This window comes from Lissotriton helveticus, chromosome 5_1 (genome assembly GCF_964261635.1).
Source record: "Lissotriton helveticus chromosome 5_1, aLisHel1.1, whole genome shotgun sequence".
Classification (NCBI taxonomy): domain Eukaryota; kingdom Metazoa; phylum Chordata; class Amphibia; order Caudata; family Salamandridae; genus Lissotriton; species Lissotriton helveticus.
Genome location: NC_136065.1, coordinates 1224113185 through 1224128624, shown reverse-complemented (window position 1 = coordinate 1224128624; position 15440 = coordinate 1224113185). Strand labels below are relative to the sequence as shown.

Below are 15440 nucleotides of genomic sequence, written 5' to 3'. Positions count from 1 at the left end.
CTACTCATGAAACCAAGTATTCAACAATGTTTACAATAAACAGATCAATGTCCATCTCCTGTTCCTTTGGAAGTTGCCTAAGAAAAGCTCCCAACAGATCTACAAACCTATCAATCTGGCATTATGTATGGATGGGCCGTGAATGACTTCACCCACCACACCAGACTAAGGCGGAAAACGTAGCCCTTCGCAAAGATCCTCACTTTTCTGTTGGGTAATGTCCTGTCCCTGAAGGACACAGAATGCTGTGGCAGGGAGTTGTTTGTTGTTTGCTGCTGTGGCTGGACATCAGCATCAGGTCAACTGCGCCTGATGGGTGGGGGAAGGCGTGAAGCTTCAAGCAGGGGACAGAAGCCTGGATGTGGCAATCCTCACTATGGGACTAGGGTGGCCACCTCACTCTAGGTCCTCACAGTGACTATCTCCAGCCCTGAACTTTTCGCCTACACATCATTTTTTTCTGGTGTGTTAATCTAATTAGTTCAATGGAAGCAGGGCAAAAATACAACACCCAGAATGCATTAGGTGATTACACTAAAGATCAGGAAATCGAGTCTGTAATTACATGGGAAAAGGTGATCAGCCTAGAGGGCACACACAGAACTGAGCAGCAGCAGCACGTTTCTATCAGGAAGGGATAATGGGGCGGGCCAGCTGACCCCTTTTTCATTTAAAAAAAATAAAAAAAACGTTGCAAACCAAACAAAAGTTTGCAATCTGTACACTTTGCAAAGCTTACAACGTTTTATAAAATAATGTGAATTTGCAAGTGAGTTGCCTTTGCTGCTTCGCATACCCCTTGGGCCTGTTTAAGCATAAACATGGGCAGTGCCTTCCTTATACTCAGTAGTAGAGAGCTGTGCTTCCTGCTGCTTCTACCCAGCAGCCTTTGCGCCATTGAACATCACATCTTCTCAGCATCCCCTTCACACACACGAGAGCCTGCCCTGGCTGTCTTCATTCCTGGGCTCCTGCGCCCATGTGCTGCAGTGGGGCTCTGAAGACTCCCCATGGAGTCTCTCAGCGGTCTGTCCTCTCGCCTAAGTTATCCACCCTCTGCATTGGGACTGGTACCGCTCTGCCTGGCAGGGGCACTGCCAATCTACGTAAATACTGCGGTAACACATATCAATCGAGCTCCTTGCAGACAGGAGACACACAACTGTAAGAAAGACAAAGCGAGGAGTGAAGTATTCCAAACCCGGGCAGCCACAGAAGGCCTCGCCTCTGGAAATCAGACACAAACAAACACACACATTCAAAGTCTCACACCGGCAGGGCATATCTCTTGCTCACACAGTTTCACCTCCATGTACTCTCATGAACAAGTGTCTCACACACACACACCTCTCTCTCTTTCGTACACACAGGGTGCCAAGGAGGCACTGAGCTTCACAAGGGCAAATAAACTCCCAACAGGAGAATCGCACATACAGTCTACACAGGTGACGTACACAGAATCACACACAAAAGCTGACTCTGCGGCACCACACAGTCACACCCGCGGTTTCAGACACATGCACATACGTGTGGGGGAAGCAGACTCTCACGCAGGCAGGGAGTGCGCACACAGACTCTGGCACAGCATTGCACACAGACAGAGTCCTTCGAGGCGCACGCCTGGTGTGCTGCTTACCACGCCATGCCGCCCTGCCCTTCTAAAGAGAACTCGCCTGACATGTCACTAATGACACCCCTGCCGTTCTGCTGGCCTCCACCCTGTGACTAACTCAGCCCACACCTTACGGGCCCTCAGAGACACCTGCCTGTCCAGGCGCCTCCTGGCTGTCTCTTTGGGACAGCCGCCTCTGTTGGTGGGGCAGCGAGCTGCTGAATGGACACCCCACCTTACAACAAGGTCTCTGTGCTGGGCTCCTTCTGACAGCGAGGGGGTGCTCGCCTGAAGGCTTCCTGTGCTGCCAGAAACTAAGGGAGCTAGAGAGACATTTGGAGAGATCTACACTCCAGACCTCTTCTCAGCATCCCTGCTGTCTGTGGGGGGAGCGGGCATGTTATAGAAATGGCGTTGGACGCCAATGCTTCAGTCCAACCTTTACATTTCACAATGCAATGCACTGTGGGAGTTGCAATCTTGCTTCACATCAATGCAACCAATTGCATCCATTACCGGAATGCACTGGACCCTAATGGAAAAGGCCAGGACAGCAGCACTGAGTCCTACATGATGGGGAGTAGCCTGGTCACCCCACAAACATGCATCCTGTCATCTGCAACTGTCCCGCAGGTCCCCAGGGTGAAAGATACACTACATACACACTACTAGCCATCCAGTGTTCAGGACTGGCCTCGAAGCCCACCTCTGGGTCGTATCGGCCAGAACCACTGGCCAACCCCACTGCACCCCCAGACACCAGCCAACCCTGATATCTGCTGCTTTACCCCTACCATGGCCAGTATCCGACAGTGAGCAGGTTCTTAATCAGGGCCAGGAGTCTATGAATTCCACTGTCTCATTTCTCACCCGCCCGCCTCACCGCCACTGCCCAGCTACCACTGTCCTTAAATCCCGCCTGCAGCTTTCCACTGCATCTCTCTTCAACATGCTCTCGCTCTATTACATGCAAAGGTGGAATGTAATGTGAAAAGTATGGGACACCAAGGCAGCTGATACCCTATAACATACATGGAGTGTGAGCACTGGGAACAAAACACACACACTTGTACTGTATGTTGCCTCACTCGCACGCGCAGTGTAAACATACATGGGAAAGCACCACCAACACACAATACCCTCAAACACAAACAGAACAACCCCCCTCTCACCCACACAAAGGTAGGGTGAGACCACCATCAACACAACACATGTAAACACATGCGAATGAGGAGTGAACACTAACACCCGGGGGCACCAGCACCCATGCACGGAGGACAGTATCACACACAGTCCGAGTGAACACCAGAGCAGGCTGTCGAGAGCCCCCCCTTCGGCTCTCACAGGGTCAACACTGGCTGCCATATTACCCAGGGCAATATTAGGCACCAATCTGCGAAATGGTATGGCACTCCGATATAGCACCCGCTCTGTGATGCTGGACACCAGTGCGTGATATTGAATAGGACTGTTACGCTGACTAGCACAGTGTGGGATTGGCTAGTAATTCTGATATTACAATTGCACTGCACAATATTGAACAGCAGTGTGCGATATTGTACATCACAAGGAGCTACTCAACAGTACAGTTTGATATTGCAAATGGAGATCACTGTGTTACCCTGGATAACAATATCTTACATTGGATATCTTTGTGCAATATTGTACAGCACTGTTATATTTGATAGCACTGTCTGCTATTGAATAGTGTGTGATATTAAATGGTCCTCTGTTATATAGTACAGCACTCAGTGGTACTAGACGGAAGTGGTGATTCCGAACAGTGCTGTGCAATAATGTGTAGCTGTGTGTGATACTGATAGCAATGTGTGATTTGTAAGTATTGTACATACTGATCACTGCGTGATACAGTCCACTACTGTCCGATATTGAACAGCACTATATGATATCATCCAAAAGTGACATATGGCATTGGACAGATGACTGGACTCAGGTCCTTCGGAGCAGCAGCAGGCTGGTTCCTGAATCCACCAGGCCTCCTTGGACATCAGCAGGCCGGACTGAGACACCTGGGAACACCGGCCAATAGGATGATACTAGTTCCACAAGTCTCTAGGAAGTGTGACAGACCGGACGTCTTCCTCCTCCAGACTGCGTATAACCAGGCCTCTTAGAATCATACCCAGGGTAGGGAAAGGAAGACGTTTCACCCGATTTTTTCATTTGTGGAATTTTTCTAGGTGCCCCTAAAATTGTCTCTTTCGGAGCATTAGCTGTTAAGATCATTCTCGGGTTTGGTTGGCTGACTTCTTTTCTGTTCTACGCACAGGCCTTTGCATGGTAAGTGTACCCCTAAGATGCCTGGATACAAAGCAATATAAAGACACCTGTAGGGACAGGGTTGTGGGACAGTGTGCCAGGTCAGGAGATAGGTGCCGTATGCAGATAGGTTATACGGTTGGAGAGAAATAAACTGAATCAGAGCGTAAGGTACTAAGTGAGCGGGTAAGGTGGCGTGTGCAGGGTAGGGTACCAGAGCGGAAGAGGAGGCAGGGGGTCGGGGGATATTGTGACACGGGGCATTGCTGCGGAAGGTATGGCATTAGAAGGGATGATATGGAGTCAGAGAAGAATGCATGGGTTAGACGGGTATAGGTTTAGAAGGGAGCATAAGCCAGAGGGAAACATTGGTTACATCGTGGTGTTCACACCACAATACCTTTACAACGAGGGCATTACAACGCAATCATTACAATGACTTGCGCTGGATGGCGCTCTAAGCTAAGGAATAGTATGATTTACTATTCCAACATCTTCCTTACTGTAACGTAGGCTGGAGTTGGAATAGTAAATCATACTATTCCTAAGTCCAGCGCCCTCCAACGCAAGTCGTTGTAACGACTTGCGTTGTAATTCCTGCGTTGTAAAGGTATCGCAGTGTGAACACCGCGATGTAACATCGTATATTCCTTACTTGCCAACAGTAAAAAGATAAAAATAAAACCAAATGTTTGGAGCTTATTTAGCATCTGAGTAACTGAGTTTTGCTCCCTCCGTCCCTGAGGCAGGTCTTATAGCACTCACCTTGCTGCAGCCAGTGCCTGCCTTTTCAGAGTATTCTCGACATGGTAGTCCCGGCAGGGTCCCTCACGAAGCTCCAAAAAAGGCTACCATCTTGCCGCCTGCACGTCCCGCTCCTCGACTGTTCCGGGAGATAAAGTCACGTCCGAGGAACACCTGGGGAAAAGGGAGTTACTGACAGCTGTAGCAGCTCCTAGGGAGTGTTTCCGGTTAATAGCACACGTGAGGACATGGCAGAGTTTATTGTTGGGTGTGCTGGAAACAGCCCCTCCCTGTGACACAGAAAACTCAACAAAGGGCGTCAAAGAGATACCTGAACAGCACAGACTGCACAGAGCGGGCCGGAGTGGGTGTGCTCTGCTTGGCAGAGGCGTTTTAAGGCATGGGTGGGCAAAGCGGGCTCTGGCCCAGGGCCTGAGCTTCAGTGGGCCCCTGATAGAGCCAGCTATGTTCTGCAGTGTCTTGCCCCGATGACCTAGAATAATTCTCAAACAGATTGCTTTAAATACTGTTTTCCTTTCATTTACTTGTAATGTGGTCGATATTTGACAGCTTATGACAGAAATTTTGCAGAGAAATGTGTTTATGTTTCATGCAACCTCCATAAAAAAAGTTTATTTAGATCACAGTCTCACGTATGAGAAATGGGAGGGTGTCACAGAGATTATTTTCAGTAATATAAGCGAGCTGCAGCTGCTGCTGCTTTATAATATTAAAAACACATGTCCCTATCCCTGAATGTTATATGTAAACACATTTAGAATTTGGATGAGTGTGTCAGTGATCTGGCCAAAGAGGGCATGAACGAGGTGAAATTGAATCATACACTCAAAGCTGTTCCGAACAGGGGCCCCTAAAATATGTTTGAACAAGGGGCCCCCAAAATCCTTAAGATGTCCCTGTGATAGAGCAAGATTTCGCATCGCGACTTGCTCGATTCATGAACCTCGAACCTGTCGTAACATCATAACAAATGTACGTTTTACTAATCTCGTTATTTTGGATATGCATGAAAGGTAGAGAAGCTTGCCTATGTGTTTTACTGATATAAATAATAATTGTGTCTAAAATGGCCGCTGCTTGCATTTCTGTTTCTGCGCATGCGTGGGTCATAGTCATGTGATATGACGCAGTCAGAGTTTGAGAGGGAAAGGGTGCGCATGCGTAATAGCAATAAGATGGCTGTGCTTTTCATAACGTGGTGAAGCTTTGTGCTGCTGCTCCTGTGATATTGTTCGTTGCACTTACAATTAATGCATAAGTATATTTTTATAATGATAAAACTGAATTACGAAATCATGACATGTAATACATTCATTTATTTTTATGTACTAATTTGTTTTCGCTTACTTTTCATGTATCCTCGTCGCTGAGGGGTGATGGGGCTGGGGAGTCCATCTTGGAGGGCAATACTGCGCAGGATCAGCCGTGGCGAGGTGGCATTGAAACCAAGCCAAAGAAGGTTGCTGCCAGAGCCTGCATGGGAAGATGCACCTTCACCCAGCGAGAAAGTCTAACTTGTACCATATTTGAATACATTGTATTTCTTTCCATTGTATTCCCTGCGACTTCTCGTGGGAACCCCAATCTTGCTAGGCGGCACCTTAGAATGCAAAATAGGCCTTAGAATAGTCTGTTCTGATTGGTGTGTTAACCAAATCCTACCTTAGGACCAATCGAAATTGGGGATTCTGACACTTTGCAACATTTGGGGGGTGGTACACGGTCCCAAAACAGTATATCTACCCTGGGTTCACCTAGGGAAATTGTCCGACTTGTCTGAATAGCTGACCTGTCACTGACCCAACGCACTCAATAGGTGACTTGAAGATACAGAGCGCTGCGGAGCACTCTGTCCGAATGTGACCATAGACTAAGGTTTTACTAAACCTTAAAAGTGCTGGCGGAGCACTTTGCTGGGAGTTCGCTGACCCAATCGGGGTTCTGATCGATAGCTGCAGAGAGGGTGGAGGACAGGCGTTGCTTCCAAACTGCGGGTGCTGGTCGTGTCCTGGTGGTCCTGTCCTGATCCTAATCTGGGTTTCCTGTCCTGTCCTGGGTGTCCATTCTGCACCTGCTGTCCATTGAGGGGTATCCTTCCTTGAGGGTTTCCTGTCCTTAACTGACCCGTGGCCAGGGTTGGTTTCCACAGCAGTCTAGGTAAATATCGCTCTGAAGCTCTTAAACTGCACCTTTCTAATTTTCTGTCTTTGCTTCAATAAAGACATATCTTTGCATATGATAAGTTTTCCATGCTTTCCGCAAACCATTGCATCTCATAAAACTATTTACATTTGTTTGCATAGCGTGTTCCTATGTTACCCTACCTTTTAGAAATCATTTTCGCCATTGCAGTTTGCAACTTCCTGTTATGGACTCTGATTTTCACCCATAAATATTACTAAAGTAACTTTGAAATTTAGCCCGATAGCTCTCTTAGTTTGTTTCCCTGTTTGCATTAGCATTTAAACGCAAATGATTGCCTTTATAGTTCTTCTATACAGCTATGTATTCTTTGCAAATTTGATTTTAGACTGTCTCCTCGTAGTGGAGTGTATGTTCTAAAGAATTTAAAATCTGAGATAAAGCTTTTAAAACTCTCAGTTGTCCGTGGTCATTTCATGAAAAGTAAAGCCATAAGATGAGTAGTGTTTTCCTCTACCTTTCTTTTACAGCTAGCTCCCTGATCCATTGTGGTCATAGGTACCCGTAATAGTGGATGGTAAGTCGGGTACAACTGGAAATAATCGAAAGGAACTCACAATTATTGGTAGTAGATTGTGACGTCATCCGATCAATGTATATGGTGATTTGAAATATATGGGCCCGAAGCCGGAAGTGGCAAAATTATTGGTCGGGTGACCCGCGATCTCTAGCAGTAATTTTCTGGTAGCATAGAGGATGGTTAGGGAATAGTTAAAAGTTAGGTAGGACTAGTTAGTCTAGCTAAGTCGGATGCTGCTAACAAGAGTGGGCAATTCGGGTGATCTGATCACTCGCTCGAAATGTTTGCTTTAAAAAATTATGAAATGTTTTAAACTGTTTTTCTTATTATTGTACTGATATATGTATTAACTCATTTGTTCGTAAGTGTTCTATGTATGTTGGGAATCCCCGGGGAATTGAATAGCGAGTGGTGAATAGAATCCACTTGCTCTGAGGTCATTTGCTCTAAGGAAGGTCGGTGCAGGTTAGGCAGAACTGGAAGCACTAACTAGGGTTTTTTCTGAATGTATGTTTGAATAAATGTTAGCAACGAGGTTCATTGGTGAAAATCCTATTGTGGCATAACCTAGTGAGGGTCACCCCGGAAGAGTAGCAGGTTCATCGGAGCTCGGGTGAAAGCAAAGGGGTTCGCTGGTGAAACTATAGACTCGGATATATCCCGGAAAAGTGGATGAGTCTAGGGAAGTAGCAGGTTCACCAATGCTTGAGTGAAGGGTAGGCAGAAGAGATCTACCCGTAGTGTGTGAAAAGTAAATGGAAGTAGTTTACTTTCAGTGAAAATTTCTTTCCTGTCTAGACACTTGAGCACAGTGGCGAATGTGTATTCGTTGTGAAATAACCAAGCACTAAGCACTTTAGAAAGTAAGAAAGTTTCCGTTACCTTGGAAAGGAGGGAGTCAGTCGCGAAGCTGTTCTGACGTCACTCTGTGCCGCGCTGGGATTGGTAGAAGCAGCGGGCGGGTAGCGGGGCTGGAATTGTAAAGAAGGGGTGAGCGCCGAAGCATGAGAACTGTCTCGCGAAAGGGCCGCGCACCCATTGGTCGAAAAATATTTGAACTCGTGCATTTTATTGGCCGCACGAAAATAAAAGACGCATTTTGATTGGAAGTGATTTTGTAAACAAAGTCACTCGTAGGAATCGTATGTGGCACTCGTACAGACCGCATACTAGACCCGATCCGAGAGATTTGGGATTTGAGAGAGATCAGTTTAAAGGCATAAAACACGACATTATGTACGGAAACAAGAGAAAATTGTCCCTTGTAAATAAAGTAAAGAATTACTTCAAAAAAGACAAGCCGATTAAAACTAGAGAAGGTGTTGTCATTCCACCACCGAATACTCCCGCATCTTTCATGATGTTCGATAAAGGGTACAACACATGTGTATGGTTGGAAAATTGGGCGGAATACACAAAAGATGACGGAGTATTGGCTTTTCCGTTAGACGGAACATTTAACAGCAGAATTCTATTTAATTTGAGAACCCGAATGAATGATTTACATCCCAGACCTAGATTAACGCAGTACGAAGCACTAGAGGAATGGGAAATCGAGGCTTTCGAAAGGGATAAGCCACGGATGGATAAAGGGTTAACTAAATTTTATCCAAAGTTGAAGCAGGAAACCCGAGCCAAAAAGATGAAACAGTGGAGACAAAATATGATTGTAGAAGGACTGTTTCCAATGATGCCAGTGAATGATCCTCCTGGGGGGGAAAAGAAGACAGAGAAGTGCAAACATTGGGTGCCTATTGGAGAGTCGGATGATGAATTGTTAGACGATATGTTTATGAGAAGTCCGCCTCCTTACAATGAAAGAAATAGACCTTGCAGTGAAGGGGATAATTCTCGAAGACCTCATCTCCAGGATGAGGCCAGATCTGCCAGTGTAGGAGGGGGTTGCCTCATACCTCCCTATACCGAGAGTTTAGGTCCTGTAGATACAAGAGATCTTTATCCAAGAATACCAGCTAGTGGGGATGTGAGATACTCCCGTGAAAGGGACCTTTTCTCGAGACCTCCCTACGAAGGTGAGGCTAGACCATCAGGTTCAGGAATTCCATTCTTACAGCCTCTATATGAAAAGGAACCAAGATCCCTAGGTACAGGAAGTTTGTTCCCAAGACCTAATTATGGCGAAGGACCCAGTGAGACACATCCCACTGCCCCGAGTAATGCTCCCACTCTGACCCCGCAGGTGTTACATGACAAAACCTTAGAGAGAATATTGGAAGAAAAGGAGCGGGAGGTTCTAGCAAAACAGAGAGCTGAGATCATTCAGAAAATCTCCCAGTTAAATACCAGTCCTGAAGCCTTGACAATCCCAGTAACTATCGGACCGGTGGTTCCGTTGTATGGGGACCGTCAAGGGAGTCCGAAAACTCCAGTCATTACTCCCGTCATAGCACAGCCCAGACCAGAACCCTTAATCGTAGATGAACAGACGAGCGAGTGCGAGTCTGAAGTCTCACTATTGGATCTGCCCATTAGGAATACAGGGAAAAGGATGCAGAAAAGACATAATCCTTTCAATACGAGGGAGATTCAAATGGAATCGACTTCGGGTACTAAGAGTGTCACACCGATGACTCCGGAGGAAATCGAAAGATGGAGTCAAGAATTAGAAAAACAAATTCCGCAGACGAAACCTTTAGATCTCTACAAATTGAGAGTAGAAATAGAAGAACTAATGGCAGGAAACGTAGGATTAGACCGATTAAATACTTACTCTGAAGAAGAGCTGTTGTTCATTTGCAAAAGTCTTACCCGAAATGCCCGAGTACTTCATGAGAAATTGACAGACACTGCTGCTAGCATGGGAATAGATATTTCTAAATCGAAACCCTTGCAGAAACTGTACAGAGCAGATTTCTCAGACAAAGATTTAGAAAACCTGAACATGTCAGGGAAAAAGGCACAGGTCAAAGAATTATTGACAGTATTGCAGAAATGGGGAGATGTAGAAAGATGGAAAGCCAGATGGGCTAGGAAAAAGGATGAGGCCAGGTCTAAGCAGGCAACTCCCGAATTCGTTCTAAAGGAAGCTGACAAACCAGAACAGTTATGCCCTATGAGCGAAGTGCCAGGTGGAAAATATGTACACGTTCCCTGGTCCAGACAGGATATTGTGTCCTTTACTAATGACTTCCCAAAATTACGCGAGAAGCCCGTGGATTGGTACAGACAGGTAGAAAGGTTTGTAAAAGTACAGAAATGCCTGTGGAAGGACCTGGATGGGTTCTTTGATATAGTGGTCCCTGTAGATCTGTGGACCGAGTGTAAAATCGCCATAGCTTGGCCCAGTGAGGAATACGCGAGAGATTCTAAAACAGGAGAACCCTCTAAGGAAGTGATGAGAAAATATGAACAGGTAATTCAGCATCTGAAGCTAAAAGTGCCCGCAAAGGAAACTGATTGGACCAAGATAGATAGAACAACGCAGGAAAGGGACGAGACTGTGCACTCCTTTTATGAAAGGCTGTTGCAGGTATTTAAGACATACAGTGGTATAGATAACATCGAGATGAAGGACATGACCCACTTCATTTACAGGTTTGTAAACGGTTTAAGACCCGAAATTTGTCAGTGGATAAAAGATAATAAAATCTGTTGGCATACCAAGAAGATAGATGAGGTCTTACGGTACGCAAAGTACTGTGAGGATGAGATGGCAGAGAAGAAAAAGGCTCTCAAGGAGAAGGTGATGTGGGCTCAAGTAAAACTCGCAGAACAGCAGGAAAAGCAGTTGAGCAAGATGAACAAAACTACCCCGAACCAAGGCCCTGGGGGCGGGGGTGGAGGAAAACCCCGAGCTAAAATGAGCAGAGAGGAAGCCAAAAAGAAATTTCCTTGCCATCAGTGCGGGGAAATTGGACATTGGAGAGACGAGTGTCCATATTTACAGTCTGATAATGCCCAAACACCTGATTTAATTCCACAGACGTAGAATGAAAAACAAAGAAAGACCCAGCAGCAGGTAAAAACGATTCAAGTGCCCCGAGCGCCAAAACCTATTTTTAAAGGGAAGTCACCGCAGGGTGATGATGTAGAAATCTGGGGAGGCAATGAGAATAGAAATACAGCAACTTCGCAGTATTTGTTAAACAACACTTTCTTCTGTGACGACCAGTACTGACGGGGCCTGAGAGGGGAGGACGAGGAGTGCGTACTTGGCGCCTCCTTGCCGGTAGACCAGTCGGGACCATACATTGAAGGAAAGGTTGATGGAAATGATGTTACCTTTCTGTTGGACACTGGTGCTACCCGTTCTACTGTGAGAACAGTGGACGTTCCAAACCTACCCCTCTCGGGAGAAGCAATCCAAGTAGTGGGTGTATCTAATCAACTGATTAGTACACCTGTTACCGAGCCCATGGAGATCTCAATTGGAAATTTTAAAGAAATGCACAGATTTGTCGTCTGTGATACTAGTCCAGTGAACTTACTGGGACGTGATTTGCTGTGTAAAATGAACTGCACCATCTTTTGCACACCAAAAGGCGTCGAAATTCAAACCCCAGAGGAAGATGGCATCTACAAGTTAATGTTAGTTAGACCCGACTCAGAAATCAAACGAATGACTATACAGGACTTACCGGAAGAACTCCAACAGACAGTGAAACAAGAAGTGTGGGACTTTACAGGAAAAGATGTAGGATTAATGAAAAACGTAGACCCCATACAAATAGCAATGAAAGAAAATGCAGTGTACCCCAATACCAAACCTTACAGGATGAGTGCAGAAGTAAGAGCAGGAGTTGCCATTGAAATACAGAAATTGCTAGAAGCAAACATAATACAGGAAGTGATGAGTAGCCCGTGTAACTCACCCATTATGGGCATCAAAAAGCCTAATGGTAAGTACAGAGTAGTGCAGGACCTAAGAAAGGTAAACAAAATAGTGGTTCCTTGTTGCCCTATTGTTCCGAACCCAGCAGTGATTCTGTATCAGATTCCCTGGGATGCTGAGTGGTTCACAGTGATAGACCTATGTCACGCATTCTTTTCGATTCCATTGCATCCAGACAGCAAATTTATTTTCTCATTTGCTTTCAACAGTCACGTGTATGTCTGGAATAGGGTCCCCCAGGGGTACACAGAAAGCCCCTCTATCTTTAATCAGATCTTGAAAAAATGCCTTGAATCTTTAGTCTTACCTGGAAAGTCTGTTTTGGTACAGTACATTGACGACCTATTGGTGGCGTCCAAAAGTCATAAGGACTGTGTGGATGACACCATTGCCCTACTGAATCACCTGAGTGAAAAGGGACATAAAGTGGCCCCTGAGAAATTGCAGTTCTGTTCAAAATCAGTAAAATATCTGGGGCACCAGATAGAGAAAGGCATCAGAAAAGTCACCTCAGAGAGAGTCAGAATAATTCAAAATATGCAGTTACCCCGTACTCAGAAAGAAATAAGAATGTTCCTCGGAGTTGTAGGTTACTGCAGGCAATGGATTGTGGGATTCACAGTCCTTGCAAAGCCTTTGATTCAAATGACAAAGAAAGGAGCAAAGGACCCAGTGGAATGGAATGACGAGAGCTTGACAGCTTTCACAAAGTTGCGTAATTGTCTGTGTACAGCCCCTGCTTTAGGGATGCCTGACTACTCCAAGGAGTTTGGCCTATTCTGTGACACTCGTGACAATTGTGCATTGTCAGTCCTGACTCAAGAGCATGGATTGACCAGTAGGCCTGTGGCATACTTCTCTGCCAACTTGGATCCAGTGGCTGCTGGATTACCTGGATGTCTGAAAGCAGTAGCTGCGACTTGCACCAGTTTAGAACAAAGTGAGTCCATTATCATGGGACATCCCGTAACTGTGTATGTTCCACATGCAGTTGTGATCCTATTGACTCGCACAAAAACTCAGTATCTCACCCCTAGTCGGCTGACTAAATATGAGAGGATTCTCATGGGTGCTGCGAATATAGTCATCACCCGATGTAACATTTTAAACCCTGCCACTCTACTCCCTGACTCAATGGTAATGGAAGATAAGGGAGATAAGGAGCATGACTGCATTGATCTGACTGAGTTCAGTACTAAACCTCGCCCAGACATTAAAGAAACTCCTTTGCCTGTACATGATGAGGAATGGTTCGTAGATGGTTCATGCCTGAGGCATGAGCTCGGAGGCCTAAGTGCTGCCTATGCTGTGGTCACGTTAAACAAAATTGAAGAAGTATCTTATCTATTTGGATTAAAGTCTGCACAAGTAGCCGAATTGATCGCCCTGATAAGAGCTTGCAAATTGGGAAAAGACAAAAGAATAACAGTGTATACTGATAGTCAGTACTGTTATGGGGTTGTGCATGACTTTGGCCAGTTATGGCTCCAAAGAGAATTCCTGACTTCATCAGGTACCCCCATTCGAAATGGAAAAGTTGTTCAAGACCTTTTAGAGGCAATCCAATTACCAAAAGAATTGGCAGTGGTCAAATGTATTGCTCATAAGAAGGGCATTGACCCTGTTTCCTTGGGAAATGATTTTGCTGATCGAGTGGCAAACCAATGCGCTATGGATCAGATGAGAATAAATCCCAGGCGGGGTGGGGTTGGAAACAGCTGCCAACTTAGAATGTTTGAAGAAGTGCCTACATGGGATGAAGTGAGAGAATGGCAGCATGTGACGCCCTGGGAGGAGAAAGAGAAGTGGAAGGAACAAGGTTGTAGACCAAGACGTGAGGATGGTGTCATTGTGGGCCCAAATGGTATGCCTGTGTTACCCAGACACCTGCTTGCCCCAATGGCCAGATTGATACATGAGGGATCACACATTGGTAGGGACGCCATGGTTCTGGTGTTTCAACAGACTTGGTACAACAAAAAGTTCAGGAAGGTAGCAGAGTCCCTTTGCCAGAGGTGCTTGACATGTCAGCAGTTCAACGCTGGCAAGAGAACAGTAGTTGAACTGATGAAAATTGGGAGATCAGGGGGTCCCTTTGTGAGAATACAAATTGATTTCATTACCATGCCTCGATGTGAGGGAAAAAGATATGTCCTTGTCACTGTCTGCCTATTTTCAAAGTGGGTGGAAGCTTACCCTGCCACACAGAATGACGCCATGACAGTAGCTAAGCTCCTACTAAAGGAATTGATACCTAGATTCGGGGTTCCAGTCTTTATTGACTCAGATAGAGGCGGACATTTTCAGAATGAAATCTTGGCTCAACTCTGCAAAGCATTTGGGATCACACAAAAGCTGCACTGTGCATATCATCCAGAGGCTTCTGGAGTGGTAGAACAAATAAATGGCACCATAAACAATAGATTGGCAAAAATATGTGATTCTACTGGCATGAACTGGATCACTGCCTTGCCTCTTGTTCTGATGGGACTCAGAAGCATTCCAGATCGGAGAACAGGCCTGAGCCCCCATGAGATCTTGATGGGAAGAGTGATGAGACAAGCCTGGGTACCAGGATACAAACTGTTAAGCATTTCTGATGATTTGGTACTTGAATACTGCAAGCAACTGGGTGACCAAGTGCGTTCTATCTCTCGCCAGATTGGGGCAGACGCCGTCGCCAACCCGACAACCCCAGTTCACAAATTGGTTCCTGGTGACTGGGTTAAGATAAAGAAGCACACTCGTTCGAGTTGTCTTGAACCCAGGTGGGGGGAAAAGCGCCAAGTAATCCTGGTAACCACGACCGCTGTGAAGTGCGCGGGCGTTCCCAAGTGGATCCATGCCAGCCATACCCAGAAGGTGATACCTGACGAGGAACCTGGAGCTGAAGGTGGTCCAGCTGAGGGGTCTACAGACGTTGGTCCTGAAGTAGCTGACGACGGACGGCCGAGCACCAGCCCAGCTGAGGGTCCCACAGGCGTTGGCCCGGAGGTAACTGATGACGTATGGCCGAGCACCAGTACTGCTGAGAATCCCACAGACGTTGGTCCGGAAGTAGCTGATGACGAGCAGCCGAGAACCAGCCCAGATGATTGGACACCCATAATCGATCCCCCTGGAGACCCACTCAGAACAAGAGAGCGAATAAGAGAAGACAGAGAGTGGAATAGAGAGGTCAAGCAAGGCACAGGCGAAGACCCTCAGAT

General features: G+C 46.2%; 1 protein-coding gene across 1 annotated transcript in view; it reads right to left on the bottom strand.

Moving 5' to 3' along the window:
• TACC2 (transforming acidic coiled-coil containing protein 2) overlaps positions 1–15440 on the bottom strand; it is a 393192-nt gene that overhangs the window by 337471 nt on the left and 40281 nt on the right. Inside the window, exon 3 of the mRNA XM_078643946.1 lies at positions 4658–4810. The gene's annotated coding sequence lies outside the window, so the exon portion shown is untranslated. The remainder of the gene's footprint in view (positions 1–4657; positions 4811–15440) is intronic.